The following is a 25045-nucleotide window of genomic DNA, read 5'->3' as shown; positions in this document are numbered from 1 at the left end:
CAATGACAGCAACTCCACCACCCTGATCGATAACCTCGCCAACCTCAGACTGAAGCAACTCGTCACAACGCCTACCTACTCCACCGGCCACACGCTCAACCCCATCTTCTCCTCAAGCTCCCACGTCTCCTTCAGCCACACCACGAACTCCACTGGACCGACCACCGGCGGACCTTAGAGACCTCAAGAACTTCCGGCCCATCTCTCTGCTCCCGTTCCCGGCCAAGGTAATCGAGAAGATCATCAACAGACAGCTAACCCGATACCTTGAAGAAAACAGAATCCTGGACCCTTCCCAGTCAGGGTTCTGCAGCAACCACAGCACCGAGACTGCCCTCATCGCCGCCACCGACAACATCAGGACCATGCTGGACAACGGTGAGGCCGCGTCCCTCATCCTCCTGAACCTCTCTGTCGCATTTGACACCGTCTGCCACCGCACACTGCGCAGACGCCTCCACGCCGTAGGGATCCAAGACAAGGCTCTGGAATGGACCACCTCCCTCCTCTCCAGCAGAACCCAGAGCATCCGCCTCCCCCCATTCTGATCCGAAGCCACTGAGATCATCTGCTGCATACCCCAGGGATCTTCCCTCAGCCCGACACTGTTCAACATCTACATGGCCCCGCTCGCACACGTCGCCCGACAGCACGACCTCAACATAATCTCCTATGCCGACGACACTCAACTGATCCTCTCCCTCACCAAGGACCCCATCACCGCCAAATCCAACCTTCACGAACCGGCAGAAGATCCTTCTCCCATCTTGCCGCCAGGACCTAGAAACCCTCCCACTGAGCCTACGACAGACCCAAGACCTGCTGACCTTCAAGAGGCTACTCAAGACCTGGCTGTTCGACCAGTAGCGCCCCCCCCCCTCCCAGCGCTGTGAGACCCTCGCGGGTATGTAGTGCGCTCTACAAATGATTGATTGGATTGGATTGGAGTCCATCTGGATGCAGTGATTTTAAACGGTACATCCAGATGTTTTCCCTGGAGTCCAGTATTTCTTCCTTTGAAACATGTTCCACGGGGAAAATCTTCAATTCTGACAGTGAATGATCCACAAGGTTAAAATGATTGGCTATAAGCTGGTCAATTTTCTTATTAATTATTGCCGATTTGTGGTTCCTGAATCGTGTACAGAGGTCATTCACTGTTTGGCCTACATATTGTTTTTTACAGCTTTGCCGTTGGCACTGAATCACATAAATAATGCATTTTGAGCGACATGTAAGATGTTGCCTTATTGCATAGGTCCTTCTAATAACAGAACTAGTGACAGATGATGTTTGTAAAAGATATTCACACGTGATGCACCTTTTAGAGTCACAGCAATGAACCCCTGCATTTGTTACAGCTTGCTTGAGTTCAGCTCTCACAAAAAGAGATCGTAAATTTGGAGCTCTGCGGTAAGCAATGACTGGTGGTTTTGGAAAAGCCTTTTGCAATTTTTGGATAGTAAGGGAAATGTTTTTTGCATTATATTTCTGTAGTTGGGAGCTGATGATAGTCAACTACAAATGGAGTTCTGTCACTTTTGTTTCTGCCGTTGGTATTCCAAATAAGTGCTTCTCTGATAACTGCAAAGACTTATCAATTTGTTGCTGTATGATTTGCAGAGGATAGCCTCGCCGTTTAAATAATGTAGCAAGCTCCTGTAGATGGTCTTTACAGGTTTCCTCATTGCTGCAGATGCGTCTTATTCTGAGTGCTTGGCTGTAGATGATGCTCAGTTTAGTGTGGTGTGGGTGACATGAAGTCCAGTTTAGATGCAAATGAGCATCTGTAGGCTTGTGGTACAGATCAGTTGTAATTTGTGTTCATGAATGGTGAGTAGCACATCCAGAAAAGGGAGCTGAGGCTTCTGTTTAGTATTGCTGCTGGTAAATTTGATGGTAGGATGGATATTGTTGATATAAACTGTAAATTCTTCCAATGCTCTACTCACTGCATTCCATATTATAAATATATCATCAATTTATCGTAGCCATACCAGTGGTTTGATGCTAGAAGTAGCAAGTATACAGTACTCTAGTTTTCCCATGAAGATATTTGCATAGGATGGAGCCATCCGAGTGCCCATGGAAGTCCCTTGTATCTGCAGATAGTGTTTACCATTGAATGTAAAATTGTTGGATTTAAGGATAACTCTTGCAAAGTTGGTAAGCACATTTGTTGATGGCTTTTTCACAGTTCTTTTATTAAGAGCTTCAGATAACGCCATAAGCCCATCCTCATGTGGTATATTGGTTTATAATGATGTAACATCAAATGTAGCCAGAAGAGTATCATCATCAAATGTGTAGGTTTGGTTTAATTTGTCAATAATCTGAAGGATGCGACTGGTATCTTTAACAAATGATGGAAGTTCCTGTACAATGGACTGGAGGTGCAGGTCGACAAATAAAGATAGTCTCTTAGTAGCTGTGTCATTACCAGAGATGATGGGATGGCCAGGATTGTTCATTTTGTGAATTTTGGGAAGCATATAAAATCTCCCAGGTCTTGGTTTAGGGTGAACAAGTATATCTGCTGTTGTTTTATCAATGAGGTTTAAGCTCCAAGTTCTTAATTTCTTTGTTCAAGTCTTCTGTGGGATCAGTTTCTAAAGGTTTGTAAGTGTTGGTATCCATTAGTTGTCTCATTTCTTCCTCAATATAATCACTTACTTTCATGGCAACCAATGCACCACCTTTGTCTGCCGGTTTTATAATGACATCCATTCTCTGTTGAAGGAGGTGGAGAGCTTTTCTTTCTTCTCGGGTAATACTATCAAAAATCCTTTTAGGTGTTGATTCCTTGATGAGTTTGTTGATGGATAAAATGTATGTATCAAGGACAGGATTTCTACCACATTGAGGAGTCCATGATTTGGGATGGCGAACCTTCTTAAATGGATCTGGAAGGTAGCTCGGCATATCAACATTAGAATTATTATAAAAGTATTCTGCAAGTCTGCATCTTCTCTCGAAGGTTTTTAGGTCTCTCATCATGTTGGCAATATTATGGTCCTTCGGCACAGGAAAGAAATAGAGGCCTTTGCTCAAGAGGTTCAATTCACCTGGTGATAGGAGCCCTTCAGTCAAGTCAATAACTGGGTCGTATGTCTGGAAGGGTTGTAGCTGGCTGATGCTTTGCAGCCTTTTTTGTCTTATAAATCTTCTATTCTTTTTCTGCTGTTCACTCTCAGGGCTTTTACTGACAAGAAAATCTCCAAAAACAGAATGATTTATGAAGTGGTGATTTGGAATAGGAGGTATATGAAATCTTAGCATATTTCTTTTTAGTTTTGCAGATTTAATTTCAATAGCATTCCTTGCAGTCATCTTTTTTACTGTGGGTGGGTGAGGCAGGGGAGACGATCTTATATTTGTTGATAAATGCTCCACATGTCCTAAAATCCTCTTAGTACAGTTTAGAGGTTGTACCGAGCTTGCCTGATGGCCTGTCTCATGTATCATTATCATCTCTCTTTGCTGATGGAGTCATAAATTGAACTTCCTATTAATAATCATTTTAAAAATCATTTAATTAAAAGATGTATAATCAATTTTAAATGCTTACATTTTGTAACTAGTTCTGTTATGAGAAGGATCTATGCAATAAGGCAGCATCTTACATGTCGCTCAACATGCATTATTTATGTGATTCAGTGCCAACGGCAAAGCTGTAAAAAACAATATGTAGGCCAAACAGTGAATGACCTCCGTACACGATTCAGGAACCACAAATCGGCAATAATTAATAAGAAAATTGACCAGCCTATAGCCAATCATTTTAACCTTGTGGATCATTCACTATCAGATTTGCAAACTTTCCCCATGGAACATGTTTCAAAGGAAGAACTACTGGACTCCAGGGGAAACTTCTGGATGTACCGTTTAAAATCACTGCATGCAGATGGACTGAACATTACTGACAACACAACCTGATTACTGCGTATCTCAAGAGCTCTCAGGACTGCATTGATTCCACATTCCAAATGGAATCTTCACTCATGATGCTTTTTGAAAATTCAGCTGAGTCATCTGTGCAGCCACAGAGCAAACCATCTTGTACTACCTGAGGAAGGCGGAAGCTGAAACGTTGTGGTGGAAATATATTTTTGTTCTTTGGTGAATCGATCTGTTTGAGTCACTTCTTTCTTGGATGTATATATATATATATATGTATATATATATATATATATTTTTTTTTTTTTAGAAGAAGAAAATACAAACTACACTTTCCAGTTACGTGAAACAAGCCCTCCAGCCAATCATTAGTGATAGTTCTTTTAATTCAAGTAAAGCATTACGCGTTTTGACTCCACATCCGAGTCTTAATCATATGCTAATGTGGTGGTGGCTGTTTGTTCAACATTTAAATAGAGTATCGACAGTGAAGAGGGACATGTGATATTTGAAACACTCAGGCACGGACTCGTGGTTTTAAATAAATGTCCAAGTGGATTTAATTTACGTCCATTTGAATGAGGTCAGTGAATATTTTCAAAGTTATCATGCGCTGGTAAATCCATTTTGATTCATTATTCTTGCATCTTACTAGTAACTGTCTCAGACATTAGTTCATTATTTGCTCAGGACCACAATGTCCACAATGCTTTGTTTCTGGGTGAGTAAAATCATGTCCCAACTTTTAACTCCTTCACAAAACTGTAATACCTTTGGTTTAGCGCTTTAATTTACATACTCCCACGTCGCCTTCAAAGAATTTATTTTCATGTATGGCTCAGTTGTACTTCTTTGCACTCCCAAAGTTCATTGCCACTTTAATCCGCCACATAGTGATGGTAATTAAGTTCCTTGCTATTTTGCCATTTAAATAAAGTTCAATCATATGAAAATATTGAGATATATTGCTACATTTTTCTTTCCTCATATAGTCCATTAAAGAAAAGAACTTATGCATTACTATATTAAAATAATAACATTAGGTTTTTCATTAATAATAAATGTATTTGTAAATTCAGTCTATAATAATATACTCAAATTAAACTGTAAATGCTAGATTATTTTTTATTTTAATCTAAAGCAAAATAAACATTATACACTGAACTAAAATATATTCACAAAAAACAAACATTAATAAAAAAAATACCAAACCCGCCACAATCTAAAAATCAATATAAAAATCTGACAAAAACACACATATCCTAATTTCATTGTAATCTAATATAAAATAAAAAGAAAAATATCCCAAACTCTCTAACAAAACAATGTCATTGGTCATCCTTAGATTAATCAAGACATGTTGCAAGATTCTTTCTATGTAGCATAACCTTGAAATAACAAAGAATCTGCTTCTAGGACACACACCACTTAAAGGTCTTCTTGTATGGCTTCTAGCTCACCATCCATATTGCTGTTGTGGGTGTGTGGCAGTGGCAGGGGGGCCAATTTTATGCTTGTTGATCATAGCTTCCCATGTGCTAAAATCCTCTTACTACAGTTTAGAGCAAGGTTGTACCGAGCTTGCCTGATGGCCTGTCTCATGTTACATTATCATCTCTATTTGCTGATGGAGTAAAAAATTGAACTTCCTATTAATTATCATTTTAAAAATCATTTAATTAATCGTTGTATAATCAATTTTAAATGCTTACATTTTAACCTAAAAAGATTCTCAATTTCATATTTTTATTATAAATATTTTTTAGAAACATGATCTGCATTTACTACACGATTTTTTCTTTTGCTTTCTAGACATGGTTCTATGATACTTATATATGCCACCTAACAACCTTCAAGAAAACCTAAGCATATTAGCAACCATTTTTTCATTATCAATCGGCCCAAAAGCATGAGAAGACACACGACAACGCTCTAGTGAAGATGCAGTCCGTTTTCCTGCTCCCCTTCAATTGTATTTCAGCCACTGTGTTTCAAGGATATAATCCCCTTCTTCTTGGGCAGCTCAACCCTCACAAGGACAGCTCCCATCTCACTAGTTTTGGCAACTTTTATTTCCATTGTTGCCCATAAGTGGGCGTATGCTTAGTGCTTTCCGTTTTCAGTGCATGATGGGACATTGAGTCCTCAATGTCAGCATAGTTGTTTACTTTAGTAAGTTCCATGTGTGGTTGTGATTTGTAGCATATTAAAATCCTGTAATAGGTGCCGGTAGCTTGAAAACAGGCTCAATTAGTATATTTGAGCTTTGTGCTGAAACTGTGTCACATAGTTCAACACCGCAGCCTTGTGCGATATGATGGTGCTCTTTCCCCACGGTCGGTGCCCAACGTACAAGGAGCACTCAAACGGCAACATGCTCATGAAGAGCCTTTATGGTATACAAACCGCCGGCACAACAATGACTTTAAGCAGTTCAATTTGCCATGGATGCCTGGCGCGTTTCGAAGTGTCCCCACTTCTCCTCAGAGGCTTTGGCAATTGAAGGCGCATAGGACACCGTCCTCATCATTTCAATGCTCCAATGCATGCCCTGGATGGGATGCTCTGCCGCGACCAGCAGAACATTATGGGTTTGTAGTGTCCTTTGTCATCGTTGTGCCAGCAGATTGTATACCATAAAGTCTCTTCATGAGCATGTTGCAGTTCGAGTGCTCCTTGTACGTTGGGTACTTTAGATATATATATATATATATATATATATATATATATACACTCATACTCGCAGGCTGCTTCCGGTTCCTTGTGTCACAACGGGTGATTGAAAGCAGGCACGGACCACGTATCTGTGCTTCAGGTATTTTTATTTTTCGGATGCTCAGTTGGCCATGACGCGTTTCGATCCTTCCTGGATCTTGATCACATGACAGCGCTCATGGGCAAATGTTACCCTTTTAAAGTGCAAGTGCATAGTGTACATTTCCGGTTACCCCATCATGGACATAAAAGACATGGTTTTACAATTCACGCATCTGTATACTTGGTACTTTCCCGTTTTTTAGATTGGCATTGACCTTCATTTTCTTACTTATTGTAATTATTGTACATTGATATAAAATTTGTTATATCCATTTCAAGTACAAATAAATAAACATATAAATATGGTCACAATAAATATATCAATAAATAGATTCCAAATATTAAAACACATCTGCGAATAAGAAAGCATTTAGTGTTCTGCTGATTGAATTTTGATTAAAAAACACAATACTTCTCTCTATACACACATCCTTTTATATTCACTAAAAAATGTAAGGTTACAGGGACGTTATAGTTAGGTTCAGGTTTTACACACACAAAACCATAATAAATTCAGAAGTTATTTATACAGCAAATATTGCAGTGATTTTATCAATAATGTCATAGAAGATGTATATCAGAGAAGAGTGAATAAGTGAATTAGGGCGCACAGAAAACACAGTATGAAATTATATATTGTATCCACCAAACTCTAGAGGAAGGATGTCAGCCTGTATCCCTTGTTAGAATAAAAAAAGAACAATGGCTCTGAGCACATGCAACACTTAGAGTCCACAAATATTGCCAACCTTTTAATTGCTACTGCCACCACAAAAAAACCAAATTGTTGTAACAAAAAGTGGAGAGGACACAAGATAGTCTGGAAAGCCCAGTGATATCCAAATAATGCTAGTGACCAAGATCTAGTTTCTGACAAATTTGGTGTAGTACTGTTCAGAGGTTCGGGCTGTAGTCGTGTTCAACATCCCTATGGAAAATTGCATGGAGAAAATGCGTTTAGGGACCCCAGCTTTTTTTTCAGCCCTCGCTTGACGAATCACACCGAAAGCAGCTGAAGTGAGTCCCAAACTAGTTTTGAAAATGTTTGGAAGATTCATCAAAAACAGGGCCATAGTTATTAGCACCACAAAAAATGCTGTTCCTGTGGAAACTAGACTCTAACTATAACTACTTACTGGCAACTGCATTTATGTATATAATCTATGTATATGTATATATATATATATATATATTACCTACTGGCGGTCGCCAGTAGGTAGTTATAGTTAGGACCACGTTTCCATAGGAAATCCGCAACATTCTATTTTGAATAACTTTGGCGCCGGTCGACAAATCCTCGCAAATTTTTCAAAATAGGTGGGGCGCTACGCTCCGCTCCTTCCCTGAAAGTCTCGGGGGGATTCGTCAAGCGGGGGCTGAGATAAAAGGGGGGTCCCAAAACGCGTTTTTCCCATGCATTTTTCCATAGGACCTTTAGACAGGGCTACAGCCCGAACGGCTGAACAGAATTACTAGAAATTTGGCAGAGAGGTAGTCCTCAGGTCAAGGAAGTGCCTTTTGTAGGTTTGGTGTAAATCTGTTCAGTAGATTCTGAGAAAATAGCCTTTAAATCAATATATATATCTGAGCCAGCTTACGGTGCGCTTACGGTACGCGTACGGTGGCGTGCGCGAGCGCGATTCTGATTGGCTCTTAGATCTTAGTAAACATTCGAATCGGCCGAAACCAGGAAGTGGCGGCCGCCATTTTCTCTCTCGCACTGAGAGTGATGTTTAAAATATAAAGCACAAAACATGTAAAGGGGCTGTTTAGACAGCTCCCACACACATAGCAATGTTGAGGGAGTCCCCAAAGATCCCCCAAGGCCAAAAACGGAATTTTTATTTTTTCGCTAATTTCGCCGATTACGCTTACCGTACGCGTACGGTAAAAAATTATAAAAAAAAAAAAAATTATCCACACTTCCCCCCCCGTGTGCAATTGGTGCCCTAAGGGCACCAATTGTGCATGGCTTATTAAAGATGAGTTAAACTAAAATATTAAAAATAATAATAATAAAAAAAAAACCTATCCACACTCTCTCCACCCCGTGTGCAAATGGTGCCCGAAGGGCACCATTTGTGCATGGCTTATAACATATACGAAAAATTAAAATATTACCTTTCAAAACGAAGTGCATCATATGTCCTACATGTGCGCACGGTGCGCGAAGCGCATCGTGCTTACATGGCCCATCTAGCGTAACGTGCCGCACCGCGTGCCCACCGTGCGTGCACGGCACTAACTGCGTAAAGTGGGCGCTTCGCGCACCGCGTGCTCACTGTGTGCGCACGGTGCGCGAGCGCACCGTGCGCGCACGGAACGAACTGCGTTAAGTGGGCGCGCACGCCACGAATGGCGTAAAGTAACTTAGCATTTAAAAAACCGTACAAATTCACTGAAAAAACCATAGGTTTCACACACGTTATAGTTAGGAATTAGCATTTAAAAAACCTTGCAAATTCACTGAAAAAACCATAGGTTTCACACATGTTATAGTTAGCGGAAATTTTACTGATAAAAAACCAATGAAATTCCCCCGTTATAGTTAGTGCAGGCAACTATAACTCACGCGACCGCAATCTTCTGCTGATGACATATGTGTCTTTATGAAAAAAAAATATTTGTAATATATGTATAGCTAAAAATGTATGGAAGAAGACATGGGCAAATAAGTGTCTAAATACAGTATTAGCATCAGCAGAGGATTGCGGTCGCGTGAGTTATAGTTGCCTGCACTAACTATAACGGGGGAATTTCATTGGTTTTTTATCAGTAAAATTTCCGCTAACTATAACATGTGTGAAACCTATGGTTTTTTCTGTGAATATATATATATATATGTATATATGTATATATATCTCAAAACCAGTACCCCTTCCCACTCCGAAAGGGTCGGCCACAGCTAGGGTAAATCCGCAAGTGGTTTGTTTCTCACCTAGAAATATATATATATCTACCCCAATGAGTAACATTTTTAAAACTTGTTTTAATTTGCAATTAGTAAATGAGTACAATTAGTACAAAAAATACACACTCTGAACCATATGGCAGCATTCCTGGTCTACAAAGATTGAATGAATTAACTATCAATCTCTCCTGACCCTGGAAAACACAAAAGCTATCTGTTTACAATGTTTAATTATGTGTGACTAAACACATTTAACGTTAAACCTAAAACAATGCAATTTCAATATCAGAAAGTTACACATTATGAAATATAGTCTATAATTCATGCATAATATAAGTATAGGAAAGAAATTGAGAGAACATAGGATTGAATGATTAAAAATAATAGCAAAAATAAATGTTAGATCTTTGAATAAGTTACAATATATTAGGCCACCAAAGGTCATTGAAAATAGAATACCTTAGAAAAGCTGATTTTTAAGTTATTTGATGTTCAATTGTTAGCAACATGCTATTTCAAATAGCAAAAGCATATGGAGAACTGATTAATATGAAACAAAGTGCAATATTGTTTTAATCACCACCACCAATCCCATGCCAAATGTATTCCTTAAGGCATCCACAACTTAGATTCTGTTTCATCTGAGAAGATGACTCTTGATGGACGTAAGGCATTGAGTGTAAATATCAACCTGCAGCTTAGTGAGGGATGAGGGGTTTATGTGTCTAGGAATATCACCAGTCTGTGCTACATACTCAGTTTAACATATATGTTATTTGTAATGTCATGTTCAACCAATCACATCTGTTTAAAGAAGTTGCTCATCTATCTTTAACGGTGTGTCTGTGACATCATGTGCAATGGGAAAAGATCAGTATTCAGACATGTGTACCAGCTTAAATGTCCTTCATGGCTGGCATCTCCCACTAAACATGGCATGTCCATTAAAATTCTTGGCCATGTAGCCATGTTTAACTTGAGCCTAACTTCTTGCTACAAAATTTCAGAATGGCCAGTTGTGCCATGGCAAGTTATGATGTTACCATAGCTGGAGTATCTACCTAGAAACAAATTAACAGAATGGCACACTTTAATACACATGGTCTACTCTTAGGTTCCATGCTCGCTGTGCCATGGCCTGTGCAAGCAACAACATAAGGGCAACCCAATAACCCTTTCTGAGCTGGTGCATCTGTCATCAACAACAATAAGGTACAAACAAGAGGATCATTCATTACACAATTTTGGGTCCCACTTATATTTAAACAAATTAAACAGTCATCAGAGAACAACCAATATAGGTAAACAATTTGAAAAAGTACAGAGGAGGGCAAGTCGTACATGTTGGAAAAAACTACTTCAACAAGGAAAATAAAACAACGTGTAACAAACTGAGTTCCAAAGCTCAATGCATTGGAATGGAGTCGGATGTCCTAGCATACAGCACCGTTGCAACTTGAGAGACATTTAAGGAGGAAAGGTCAATAGTAGGGGCCACCCCTGTGCTGATCCGCTCTTGCAAAGGAAATCAGTCAATTAGTATGTCCGTTGGTGAGTCATCCGTGTCAAATGCGATCTTGTTTTTGAGGTAGCAGGATAAGGAAATGTGTTGAAGTTTGTGTGTGATAAAATATTAAGCAAGCCCTTCCTCGGGACAATGCTTAGAGTTGTATTCTAAATAAAGAACATACATGTGAAGTTAGTGTATGCCTTACAACAAATAGTGAGGGGTGCCCTCAATAACTGCAAATGCAAAGAAGGCACATGATGAGAACACTGTTGTACTCTTGAGTCACATGCAAGTGTGTTTCAAAAGCCAGGCACCAAATCATATTTTTTTTTTAAAATTATATGTGAAGTGATGAACTGTGTGCCCTTGTGTCCTTCCACTGCATTAGCATCTAGGTGTTAGGCTCCAGATGGCTCCCAGCCATGTTGATCGCCTTTTCAATTAGGCCTTTGTTGTAGACTCAGCTGGAAGTGAAATTATGAAAGCCTCCTCCGCACTTGCATGTAGCTGCCCTGAACAGAAAGCAGACTACGCACAGACGCTTCTGAATTGTGGCTCGATGTTGCAAAATTACACAAGGACAAATTCATCATATTTCCCTGGGTTGGCAGAATCCCAAATCCTGCTAAAAAATAGCTTTCAGAACTGGGATCTGGTGGGATTCCCCTCATTTACTGCATTGCATTTGGTTGAATACAATAGTGTCTTCCAGGCCGACACCCCATTGTCCTCTGTAATGAGGGCACATGCAGTCTTCAATCAACTGGAGGGAACAGAAGTTGTGCTCCAGGGGTAGGTACAGTGAATTAGGCCAGGTGAACGGGAACAAAAGTGCAGGGGAGAGCTGATAGATCTGGAGGTCACTCTTTGGTCAGCTGGGATTTAGCTGCTTTACTCAATAATCTGCACAGGAGACCAGGGACCATCTTATAAATGGGGCACGCTGTGCCTGTGTGGGCTTCGGCGCACCTTTGGAAAGGTGTGCCAGGTGCAGACAGAGATAGTGCACAATATTATCATGAATGTGACCTCGCTGCTGCCCTGGGGGCAGCACATTCAGTGAGCACATTCAGCTCCTCCCAGGCCACTCTGTGTTTTACAGTGCTGGCGGCAGCCGCCTGCACTTTAAAGAGCCCCTGCAGGCAGGTGCAGTGAGTGCCTCTGCAAGATTGGTGTACTTCTCGACTAGGCCCTATTTGACTATATTCTTTCCTTCCCGAACACCATGGGAACAGCAGCGTAGAGGGAAGGCCTGAGAAAGTGACATTACGACCATAGGTGCAGGGCTCGAGCCCCAAGTATGCATCATTCGAGTCTAGGGCAGAAGGTTGGGTTATTTCTGGTCCTCATTGCAGTTATATTGTTGTGGCTCTATGCCCGTGTTATGGTAAATTAACTGCACTTACAGTGGTGATGGGTCAGTAACTGGAGTGAGGACATATGTGCCTTGATCCTTTTTTACTATCAGGGTTACCTGATTGGTGACACTTGTGAAATGATACAGGTGAGTAAGCCTAGGGACTGCCCTTGAGAGAGGGGTCTCCTGATACGTGTTATCAGGACACTACAATTTGGAGTCTTGTATTGTGCATGCAAGACCTGATGATGGGTTACAGGGAACTTTACATAAGAACAGTTATATAACTTGAAAAGTTGAGGTTTGTTACATTACATTGCAATAAGGGCAATTTGCAAGGAGAGAGTTACAATCATCAAGAAAGGGCACTTGGTTGGCCAACAAGCATGTCCATTAAGGCCATATCTGAGACAAACTTGGCCTTTTCGTGTTCACTTCCACTTACAGCTTTTAAAATTATGATCTAGAACAGTTTGGTGGCCTTTGATTTCTGACCTTTGAACTTCTTTAACTTCTTTAAATGCTGCCCAGTGGATGTGATGTTTGTGTGATGTTGAACTGTGTGCCTTTGTTTGAGACTTAATTTTAGCTATGTTTTTATCTTTAATATTTCTCTCAAGTAAACGGTTGTTAGTGTCATCTGCATGCATTTTTCATGTTGTCTGGCTGTTTGATGATGCAGAATAGTTTCAACATTTAGGGGCCGATTCCGATCCGGGTCAGAAGGGCACCGAACGAGATGCGGCTGGAAAAACTATGACCTGTACGTGTTTTTTCCGTCTGACTCGTACAGCTGTATGAGCGAGCAAATACGATGCGAGCTGCATGAAATTCACCGTCCGAGTCATTTCCGGGTCCGAACCGCTCCGTACGTCTCGGTATAAGCTAAACGTGGCGTGCAATGGATGCGATTCACGACGGATCCAGTACGATGCACGTGTCGGACAGCCTGTGCGAGCAGTCCGGCTCGCAAATTGTCCGGGTGGTTGCCTTTGGGGGTCCGCGTCGGACCCCATGTCACCCGCAGCCCTATGACTCGGACACAGGGGGAGACGCAAGGGTCCCCCCAACACAGGCATGTACGGTGTGGATGGCACCGACGCGTACCCACTGTAGGGGGCGCCCTTGCACGAGACGTACCCATTCAGTCAATGAGAGCCCATGTATGCATCGTACGACTGGCTCCCATTGACTTCTATGGGAGTCCGACCGAACAGTGGAACAGCTTGTGCGCGTTAATTCCAGTTGAGTGCTCGTCTCCGGAAGACGTGCTGCGCATTAATTATAGTTGAGTGCTCCAGCAGCCTGGGGCGCCTGTCGACATGCTGTGCTAATGATTACTGTGGGGTCTCATGCTGTGATAATTCTCACTTTCTGTGTTGTGATCGGGAGCAGGCGTATTACTGGCGCCACCGCCACGCCTTCATTAGTCATAAAAGCTGCATGGCAAGCGATAATTAGGGCGGCATGTTTTAGGAAATTTTTAGCAATCACTTTGTTTACTTAGTGCTATTAGTGATATCTTTCGTGCATCCAATGCTCTATTTAAACGTGCAGCACTGAACATTTTCAAAGAAGGCGAATCAGCGACATTCATTGGAGACACGACCTATTTGAAGACGCTTGTTTTACTGGGGTAAGTTCTGTGAACTGTTTAGTTTGTTTACTTTATTATAGTATAACTGGCAGGGTTGGCTAAATTAGGCGAGAAAAGGAAAAATATGCAGGAGATGATGGTATGAGGCAAGTGTGGCAAATGTATAATTATGCGTACACCATATAAAAGCAAGTTGCAAAATGTCCGGTGTTGGGCGGATGGGTTCACTGTGCTGTTGCGTCGCCTGTAGGTGTGGTTATGAGTGCATGTGACTAGCTGGCGACATGTCCTTGTACTGTTACTTGCCTTTGCAGTTGTTTTTTTTGCATATATATATAGCACGAACTCGACCCGAAGTTTATTGGAGCGCTTTACACGAGCACCGTATTTACATTACACATTCAGGCACGGGGAGATTAAGTGATTTGCCGAGAATCACAGGATGTTGATGCGACCTCGGGGCTCAAACTCTGGTTTCCAGCACCAAAGTCGGCAGTTTAGCCGACGGACCACATCCTCGCCCTTGCCCTGCTGATTTTCAGGGACGGCTGCTCTGTCTTCACAAGGGTCGGGCGAACTATGACTCCGCTGCCTGACCTGGAACAGATCTGTTAGGTGTTTGTATTTATTTTTTAGTTTTTTTTATTTAGCGCAAACTCAATCCGTAGGTATTGGAGCACTTTACATGTATACCACATCCATTATAGAAGGACATATTCATGTTTGGTAGGTACGTGGATATTAAGTTATTCATAACCGGCGGAGCCAAGGCTGGTCTCTCTACCTCTGTGACTCCGGTTGCTGCTCGCGCCTCGTGTATAGCTGGTTTTCCTAGTTATCTGGCGAATACAAAAGCAGGCTTTGCTGTGTTTCTGTTTAAAGGCTACACATAGGGGGCTCAACTGATCGAATTGTAACCAGCTGTCCAACACAATACCGGCAGAAGGGCTCAGTGAGACGTACACTTGTAAGGGGCAGAGGTTACACTCCCGGCAAGTCTGCCTCAGCCTTCGTTCTTCCGAGGTGGATCAATTGAATACCATTGATTGGGTAGTAGTTATATCTGTTAACCGAGCGTAGAAATGGAGCAAATTTAATACGGAGGGCTATTTGAAAAGTATAATGTGCCAGATGAATTTGTCTTTATGTTCTTGGGACTTATAAGAATCTTGTAGTGTGTACATCAGGCGGGTCATGTGTCTTTGGAAAACTAGCACCTTTTTGTGATATTGTAGTTGCATGACAGTTTCACATTATAATAGTGGGGGCTCGGATGTCAAACCTCCTTTCCGGGTGTTGTTCCTTGCCAGCAGTCATCACCTACTGCCAAAGACCTGCTTTTTAAAATGTATATTTACTGTACCAAATGAATCATGGTGGAACCGGGAATCTTATGCCAGAGCATCCCAGGAATCCAAAAAGTAAAACTGAAAAAACACATTTTGGAGAAAAATCATGTGATGTTGCAGAAATCGCTTCATCTCTAAGTGGTGTTTAATGTAGGTTCATTTACAAACCCCAGCCATCATATAAGGTCTCTGGAATGCCTTAGACCTGGCAGAGTCTCTTGATGCCCATGAGCAACAGTAAAGAGCATGTTCACCGATGAAGAGAGTGACCACTTCACCATTCATCCCTTTGTGCCTGCAAACAGAGCTGAATACTTCACCTTTCACCACTTTGCATCTGCAAACAGAGCTGACCACTTCACCAGCTGAAAAACATTTGCACAAGCGTCGCTGACACCCCGTACTACCGATTTTTTTATTGCATATGATGCCCCAATCACTTCAAGTACATTTGTTGTGATCGGTAGTCCCTGTCCCCTGCTATACATTCCATCGTAAATTTTTAGATCCTGTTTTTTGTATTTTTATTCATCCATTCACACTCCTTTACGTTAAAATAGCCATAGCTTTACTGTACAGTTGCTAGAATAGCTTATAATATGGTATAGTGTGTAATTTTTAAATAATCACTCCACTGCAAACAAAAACATTGATACAAAACACTGCCATTTACAATGCCAGTAGCTCCAACTGCAACCAATGCGAGACCTATTGCATTGCAAATGCTTGTTTCATTGGTTTTCATGTGGTTTTTCAGATTTGCTATTACTTGGATGGGATATACATCTACGTCATTGCATTTCGTGGGTGAAAACATTGTCCCATTTGGGTTCCAGTTAAAGTTTGGCGATAAGGCATTATGTAGTCCTTCTGCTAGACTGCAGAGTTGCATGCCTTGCAAGATATAACTAAAAGAAAGTGTTTATTCTTTGATGTATTTACTTCACTGAGACAGTGTTATTTTCATTTCGGAATTTTGTTTAGGAACTGTGTGCTGCTTTCAGACCTTAGTTTGTTGTGTAATTTCCTTTCTTGAACAGCTGTGGGGGCAACCCACCCAGAGTGACCCAACTATTATCAAACACCCCCCTAATCAAAAAGTCAGTCTTCTTGGTTTTGTCAATGCTTGATTACTTTCTTTGATGTATCTATTTCAGAGGGGGTGCTGAGGTTAGGAACACCTTGCATTCTTACTGAACACGCAACAACCTTATTAAATGAACACAGGTCATCTATGGCTTCAATGCAGAAAATAGAACAATATCAACAAGTTGTGACTGTATTCTGTTGTTATTCAGCTTTTTGCAGACTACAGTAGCATTGACATAAAACCCTCTCAGTTGTTAGTTATAGGACTGTACGGAAAACTGCTCTTTTTCTTTTCAGGCTGTTTTTCGTCATGCAATTGGTGCTGCTAGGCAACTACCTACAACTATAGATTTGATGAAAAAAATAAATGAAGTAATGATTCTATATAGCTATTTAGGATCAACACACATCGACAGTCATTAAACACAAAGTTAGGAAATGTGTGTGGTGCTTCCTATAATATTGTTCATCTTCAATACATATGTTGTTAATTATTAACTCACAGAACTCATAGAGCTATGTCTGCATTTGCGTCAAAAAAGCACTACTATTACATGGAGCGCTGGAAACCAAGCAGTGGCTGCAAGATAGAGAAGAACAGAAGTTCAGATTGAAATAATGCTAGTAAAAATGTTTACTTTAATATAATAAAACTGTTAGAGCACTGACTCCTTGGTCAAAATTTCCCAGGAACATACCTTTTTATGTGCTTAAGGAATAAAAGCGAGTTAACATCATCAGTTCAATTTACAGTGTAACCAATTATGCCACACAGTGAGGATCCAAAGTCGGTAAATGAGATTAAGTATGGGCTCATTACAAATTTAAAGCCTGACTGATGTACACATATCTTAAGAATATATTGTGAAAGTGCAAAATCACTACTGGGAGACCAAATCGTCTCACAAAGCCTCAATAACATGAGACATACAAGAAATTCACTGATAGCAAGGTAAAAAATCAAAAATAAATTCTGATAATTGGTATAAACTTTGCAGTACTTTTGCCTATAATGCATCAAGAAATCGAAATATCCTAAATTACGCCTGACCTAAAAGCAATTTTTGGAGAATCTCTAATCAGATCCAGTAAAGTAGGAAGATGTCAGCATAGCGGAACTTCAGCAGAAGTCCTCCAAAATATAGATATTGTATAGCATAAAGTCACACAACAGAAGTATCACAAAAAGATCTATACCCCTCTGAGAATAAAGGGAATCTGACTAAAGCTGCAGTGTGATCAACAATTTAATCCCTCATGAGAACATTCGAGAATTCCATATCAATGGTCTCATTATTTTCCACCTGAACACAGCAAAACTTGGCAGCTACTCTAGAAAATCCTTTGCTTTTGGTGCACACATCAGAAGGTCCTTGTATTCCGCAATCTCGCAATTCCATACAAACAGTAGTCCTGCCTTCGTTTGTTAAGGCTTCTCGTACTTCTCAAAAGTACTCCTCTCGAACCTCACTATTGCTCACGCACAATGTGCCTTTCTCCATTCTTGAGATCATACAACTGCACCTGCAGAGGAGAGAAAACATTGCAACCCGAGCAAGATTCTCGTTGAAGGTTAAACATTAAGACATTGAAATGCTTAAGGCCTTTGGCCAAGTTGACATAGCCAGCATTTCAGTATACATTTAAATGCATGATTGTAGATGTGTATAAATTTACAGTATGGGTGCAGAGTACTATTCAAATCAATACATGATTATATAAGAGTTAACAACATTATTCAAATCACACAAATGCAGATATATATGGGAACTGCAATTTGATGTTACTGTAAGGAAAACATTAGTATGCACACTTGTTTAAATGTCCCGATGATACCGTAAATGCACTTTCAGTAGCTGTTTAGTGCATCACATCATGTTAATATATTAAGTAACATGAATACATGAGGCCATGTATAATATATATATATATATATATATATATATATATATATATATATATATATATATATATATATATACATATATATATATATATGTGTGTGTGTGTGTGTGGCCTGTTTATACATGAAAGGGTGGGGCCAAAATTACTGTGCCCCAAAACTATTACGGGTAAAAAGGTCAGCTACAGTCTCGGCAGATCCAACCTTCTGCCCACAATTGACCAATTCAAATCCCAGCACTCGGTTCTAATGTATTACAAAGAGAGACACATGGTGACATTCCATCTTAAGTTAGGTCCCAAACTGCACGTTTGCTTAATACAAGCACCACCATTGCATTTATTTTTGAGTTTAATCTTTTTTTTCTAACTGTTAATAAACGTAACCATGTGGAGATCAATTGTGGCGTCTCCATTTGGTAGAGTGTAGGGAAGAATTTTAAAATATATTTAACTAAAAAGAAAATTATGAAAAATATTTTATGTTAAATATTAATGTTAATTTATTTCATGCATTTACTTTAAAAGTAGACCAAAATAGAAAAAATGCTATGGCACTATACATTTATTTGAAATAAAATTCGAATTTAATGAGATTTAGGAAATAAAATTAAAACTATTTTTCTGAAGTCTAAAACTAAATTATTTTATATATTTGCTTGATGTGGATTAATAGGGCTACAGCTGTACATCTGTAACCCTATTCCTGGCTTCAGAAACTTCACTAGACCCAAAAGACATATTTACGGAGCATTGGGAATGACATCTGACAGCATAGTTCCTGCAGTATCTGTCACTTTTGTCCAGAATTGATTCATCAAAGGGCACGCTCACGCAACATGCAAGAAATCCGCCCTCATGTGCCCACACCGGACACATTTCGTAACTCCCCACAATCCATATTTGTGTAGCTGCATAGGTGTATAGTAAACTTGTAAAAATTTGAAGTGGATAATGCGTAGGTTGCAGTTCGAGTTAGCATCTTAGTGAGTGTGCAGCAAAAACTCCAATCATCTATAGATAGGGGTGTGCCAAGCGCAGCATTCCACCTATCCAGAGAGGGATTAGACTACCTATATTTTTCATTTTGAGCCGTAGTGTAGATTTTGGTTATGAGACACTCATACGTGAGGCTTGTTAGTATGTCTGTTACACTTGGAGTGTTATAGATTCCTGAGGAAAGGATGCATAGATAGTTTGATTGGCCGTCTGCAGACGCAAGTAAATGAAGAGCAGGAGCGGAGTTTGGGTAGTGTCTCAGAAGAGACCTGGGGGTTGAAGAACGATCCTGCCAGGAACATATCACCCATTTTTTGCAAGCCAATTTTGACCAGCATATCTTGTGCTTTTGGTTCTTGTGTAACTGATATATCTGGATGATGTAGAAGAGGGAGAGTGGGAGCGTAGAGCAGCACCTTCTGCACATGCTGCCCCAGTTTACCCCATGCTATAACTGTGCCCTGCACTGAGTTAATCTCAGAGTGAGGAATACCTGATCTCTTTTGTGGTATAATGGCAGATAACGGGATTGGGTGTACATCATCTGATTCTATAGCGATATGAGGAATATAATCATGTGGGTATTGACAGTAGTACGCATGCACACAGAGAAAGTACAGATATAGATCTGGAGCTCCAAAAACCTTCTTTGGTATACGGGAGTGTGAGAACTTCCCATCGGATCCGTGGCTACCATCCCACCCATGTGAGCATAATCATATGAGAGCACAGTGTTGTAAAAAAATGTTAAGACAGAGTTATGGGTATGTTAATGAATAGATACAAAAAGCATGGGAGTCTAATCATCTTTTGAATCACTATTCGGTCAGCTAGAGACAACCGCAACCGGATCTCTCTGGTTACTTGATCTTCTAGCTTAGATAGAGTTCTTCCGTAATTCTCTCGGACCACTAGCTCAGGGTCCTGTTGAACCCAGATCCCCAGGTACTTAAGTGGATCCACTCACCAGATTAAAGGATAGTCAAGGGTGAGCTGTTGTGTTCAAGGGGTGTGAGGGGTGAGAGGGATAAGGATTGATTTTGAACAGTTTATACTTAAACCGGAGTACAGCTCGAAGCGAATGTATTTCTGTATTAAAGGCGCCAGATTCTCTGCAGGGTTATGCGCATACAGGACCATTTCATCCGAGTAAAGGGATATGCTAATAGGTCGCAACCGAAACCTCAGTGCTGAATACGCTTGCTGTTGATGTATTTGCCATGCCAGAGGTTCAAGGGCACGAATGAACCTCTGGCACAAATAAATGGCGTCTAGCAGCTTATTCAGTATAAAGTAATTGGATCCAACATAGAAAAGTGTGGGGGATCCCTAATTTACATAGAACAGCAAACATGAACTTCCATTCTACAGAAGCGAAAGCTTTGGCAGCATTTAATAATGCAGCGGCTGCAGATGTTTAGGGTTTAGTCGATGGAAGAGATCAAAACTAGTGCGGAAATTGTCTGTTGTAGAGCAGGTGGGGATGATCCTTTATTGGTCAGGTAGTGTCAGCCGTTGCATTAGGGGTTGCAATCTAGTAGCAAGTATTTTGGAGTTGGTATTGATAAGTGAAAGCGGTCTCTAGGATTCGTAATTTTCTGGACACTTGTCTGGTTTCCGTAATGTTACTAGTAGGGCTTCCTGGAGAGTCTTGGGAAGTATGCCTTTCTCGTATGCCCCTGCATACATTTCGAGCAGATGTGGAAATAGCAAATCGCCAAACTCCATATAGAATTCTCCTGTTAGGCCATCTGTCCCCGGGCCTTGCCATTTGGTAATGAGCGGATCTAATCTCAGACTTCTTCCTCTGTCATAGGCTGTCTGAAGCATTCTCTGCGCCGTCAGACAGCCAGGCCATAGCAACATTTTTTAGGTACTCATCAATCTCGCTTTCTGAAGTGGGCATTCATGGAGAATATATTTGTGAATAGTAGTCTGTAAACGCATGTAGTATGGATGGTGTGTCGTACCATTCCCTGCCCTGGGCATCTATTATTTTCACAACTTGTGTGGGTGTCAGTGATGTTTTGCGTTTATTTGCAAGTGTACGGCCATGTTGGCCTCCTTCACCATAAGTTCTCGCTATGTGACGATATGATAAGAACTTCCCAGTCCGCCATCTCCAGATAAGCTGACATCTCCTTGAGGGTGGCTAGTGGTGCTGTATCTAATGTTTGTTCGTGTTCCCTCTTTAATGCCTGTATGTCTCGTCCAAGCATATGAAGTTGCTGGCGGATGCCGTGTAGAGCACCTGTTTGTTTGCTTATACAGACCCCACGTAGTGATACTTTGAATACTTCACATAGTGTGTGTGTACTTGCCACCATACCCGTATTATGGTCAAAGTATTCAACTATGGCCTGACTAATTTCTACCATAAAGTCTTGGTCCAACAGAGTGGCAGTGGAAAAGCGCCACGCAAACTGTTGTGACGTATGACAGGGTAACATCAGCACTAATTTGACACGAGCATAAACAGATAGAGTTTTTGGCATATATGTTAATGTCTTAGTCCATTTGCTGACCCCTCAAGTAGCTAGCCAATAGTTTATCCTGGACCAGGAATTATGTTTTGAAGAGGAATAAGTGCACTCCCGACTGGTTGGGTATCGTAACCTCCAGAGATCTACTAGATCCTGTTCTTCCATACCTTCTCTGAGCACCCTAGCAGCTTGTCTACTATATTGATCCATGTGAGTCAATCTATCTAACGCTGGATCGATACAGGTATTAAAGTCGCCTCCCCACACTACTGCTGATGGTTGCATGTCATGCAACCGTGCCCATATCCGTGTGTAGAATTATGGGTCATCAGTGTTTGTCCCGTACACATTGATTAGTGTCAATATGGGGCCGCTGATATTTCCCTGCACAACAACATAGCGACCTTGTGTGTCAGTGGCTGTGTTTAGCACTACAAATGGGGTCCCTTTTTCAGTCAGTAGGACCACCCCTCTGGCGTGGATGAATAAGAAGAAACTATGCATACAGACGCCCACTTAGCACCCATATTATGTTCTGTGTGTCAAGTGAGCTGGGTCTCCTGTAGCAGTGCGTCTTGCACACTATGATGATCTAGGTATGCTAAAACCTGCTGAATATTTCGGGGGTTAGTTTGGCCTCTGATGTTCTAAGTAAGTAGAGTTGGAGGTCTATCTGTCTGTGCCATGTTCCATTATAGTGATCAATATTGGGAGATAGGACAGCATGAAATCCGCAATGGTTGTCAGTGTGATTGTGGTGCTATGCAGACATATGTCAGGTACAAAGTAGTACAACCCCAGCAAGTACACTCCCACTTGAGCACCCCGAATGTGCCAAAGTCATTTCCCTTTACTTAAAGTTCCCCTCTAAAGAAAACCATCCCTCCACTCTCCTCAGGTAACAAACTTATATTAAAAAGTGTGGTGCACACAAGGGGGGGGGAGCTGCCCACCGGGATCCTCTGCGGCGTGAAAGTCGCAGAGGGGCCACCAGTAGAGGTAGACAGTGCACCCATGATGATGAGGAGTACTGGTTGATAATGTGTGACATTGGTTTCACTTTGAGGGGTTCCATTACTGGATCATTTATATTTTTTTATCCTGTCTTGAACTACTTTGTTCTTTATTCTCGTTTATATGTGAAATACAGATCTTTGCTTCTGGGCCGCATTTGGCCTTGGGAATTCCCGACCTGAATCCAGCGCAATACACTGGAGCTTAAACCTTGGACTATCTCTACATGACTATTTCGATATTTCGCATCACCTTATTTAAGGTGAGGTAGCATTCCCATTTAACAGTGTTTCCTCTTTTCTTTCTTCGAGGCCATCGGGATGGGGTGCTTTATTATAGATTTTTCTTTTCTACTACCTCTTTGTTTTTTAATTCTGTGTTTGTTTGTTCTAAACCTTTTGCAACCGTAGAGCTCCTATCTCTTTTAAATACCCTGTTTTAGGACTATTTATTGTATTATATATGTGTATTATATATGTGTTTGGGTTTCTCTTATAGATACACTACTTTGACTTTTACTTTTAGTTCACGTTTTTCTTTGCTATGAGGTCACGTCTCTACACACTTATTTATGCTTATCTTGTAAATATCTTTCTCTGTGTTTAGAGTACGATTTTTTGTTTCACACTTTTTAAATTGTTTCATGTTTTCAAAATGTGGTTTTACATAGTGTTGGATGCTTCACATCCTGTAACTTATCGTACTATACATTTTTCTTGTATATTTCAGTTTCATTGTGTTTTGTTTCTAGTCCTGTGCCATTTTTGTCAAGAGTTTGCGATTTTGTTATATATAATTTCTTTTGATTTAGTGTATTTTTTACATGTCATTTTTCAGCCCTGATAAAGTTCTCCAAGTGATAACGAAATGTGATGGCTGAGCTGTATGTTCTTTTAACGTGTGAAAAAATTGGTTTGAAAAAAAGACTTTCCTTATACAACAACCATACCTTGGACTTTATTACTTGGCGCACGCCCATTTACAGCTGCACTTAGGATCTTGGACACAGAGGCATCACGTAACGGCTGGTGTCGGGGTTTGTTGTGCAGGACTTTCTGAATCAATAAAACTGGCGTGAGGTGCGGTACCAATAATCCGTCGTTTTAGCTTTATTTTTCTGTAAAGTACAATTCACTATAAAATTGAAGCTTGTGAATACCAAAAAGTAGTAAACGTATTCAAAGTGTAAACTTACTCAAAAGTGTAAGTTACCTTTGTGAATCAGGCCTCTTAAAACTAGGCCAGGGTAAAGCTTCTTTTACACCAGCATAATCCTGTGTACTTTCCAGCATTTCACTGTAAAACTGTTATGTGACATGCCCAAGATAATCGCATTACACCATGTTACATAATTAAGAATTCATTTGGGTAAAAATCCTATTGTGGGAACATCAGAAGAACACAAATGAAACAATCATCAATGGTTGTTGTTTGTGTTCCATGCAATGTTGCACTTTGTTTGCACAAAAAGCATCTTCACACCAAAAAAAAGGCTGTAAGGGCACATTTCACTCTTAAAATAGTGTATAGGCTGAAGGAAGCATTTCTTGCAATAATGTGTCATTTCAAGTAACTTTTTGGGGATCTTGAGAAAGGCGGATTATATGGCTCATTCATGCCTCCGTTTTGATAATCAGTGTTTACTAGGTAAATGAAGAAGAATCCCAGGCTTGGTATTACTGGCCCTGCTCTCCACTCTGTGGCCCCTGCCATCCTTGCTCGACAAACAGCTCGTGGAGCACCCCTCTAGGTGACTACAAGCAGGGAGACATTGGAGAGGACAAGACAATGTGGCCCTTCAGCAAAGCACTAAACGTAACGTCTCAGAACACCACTCTAGCAATCGCCTAGCTGCCCTCCTCGCTTTTTGGCTCTAGTGAGCTGTTGACTCTCTGTTTTGCTCAGGGGTAACAGTATTCCCCCTCAAGAAGCTGCAGGCTCATTGAGGTACCATTTAAATAAATGGCTAAAGAGCATGAACTAAAAGATGTATCTTCTAGAAGATTGGGCTTATTGTGTGCAGGTTAAAGAAATAGCAAACTAGCAAAGGGGCATGAACTGAGGATGCATCTTCCTATGAAAGCTCACTGGAAAATAAATCCTTCCAGTAAATCATGAGC

Source organism: Triturus cristatus, chromosome 7 (assembly GCF_964204655.1).
Source record: "Triturus cristatus chromosome 7, aTriCri1.1, whole genome shotgun sequence".
NCBI classification, from domain to species: domain Eukaryota; kingdom Metazoa; phylum Chordata; class Amphibia; order Caudata; family Salamandridae; genus Triturus; species Triturus cristatus.
Note: the sequence above shows the minus strand (reverse complement) of the source record.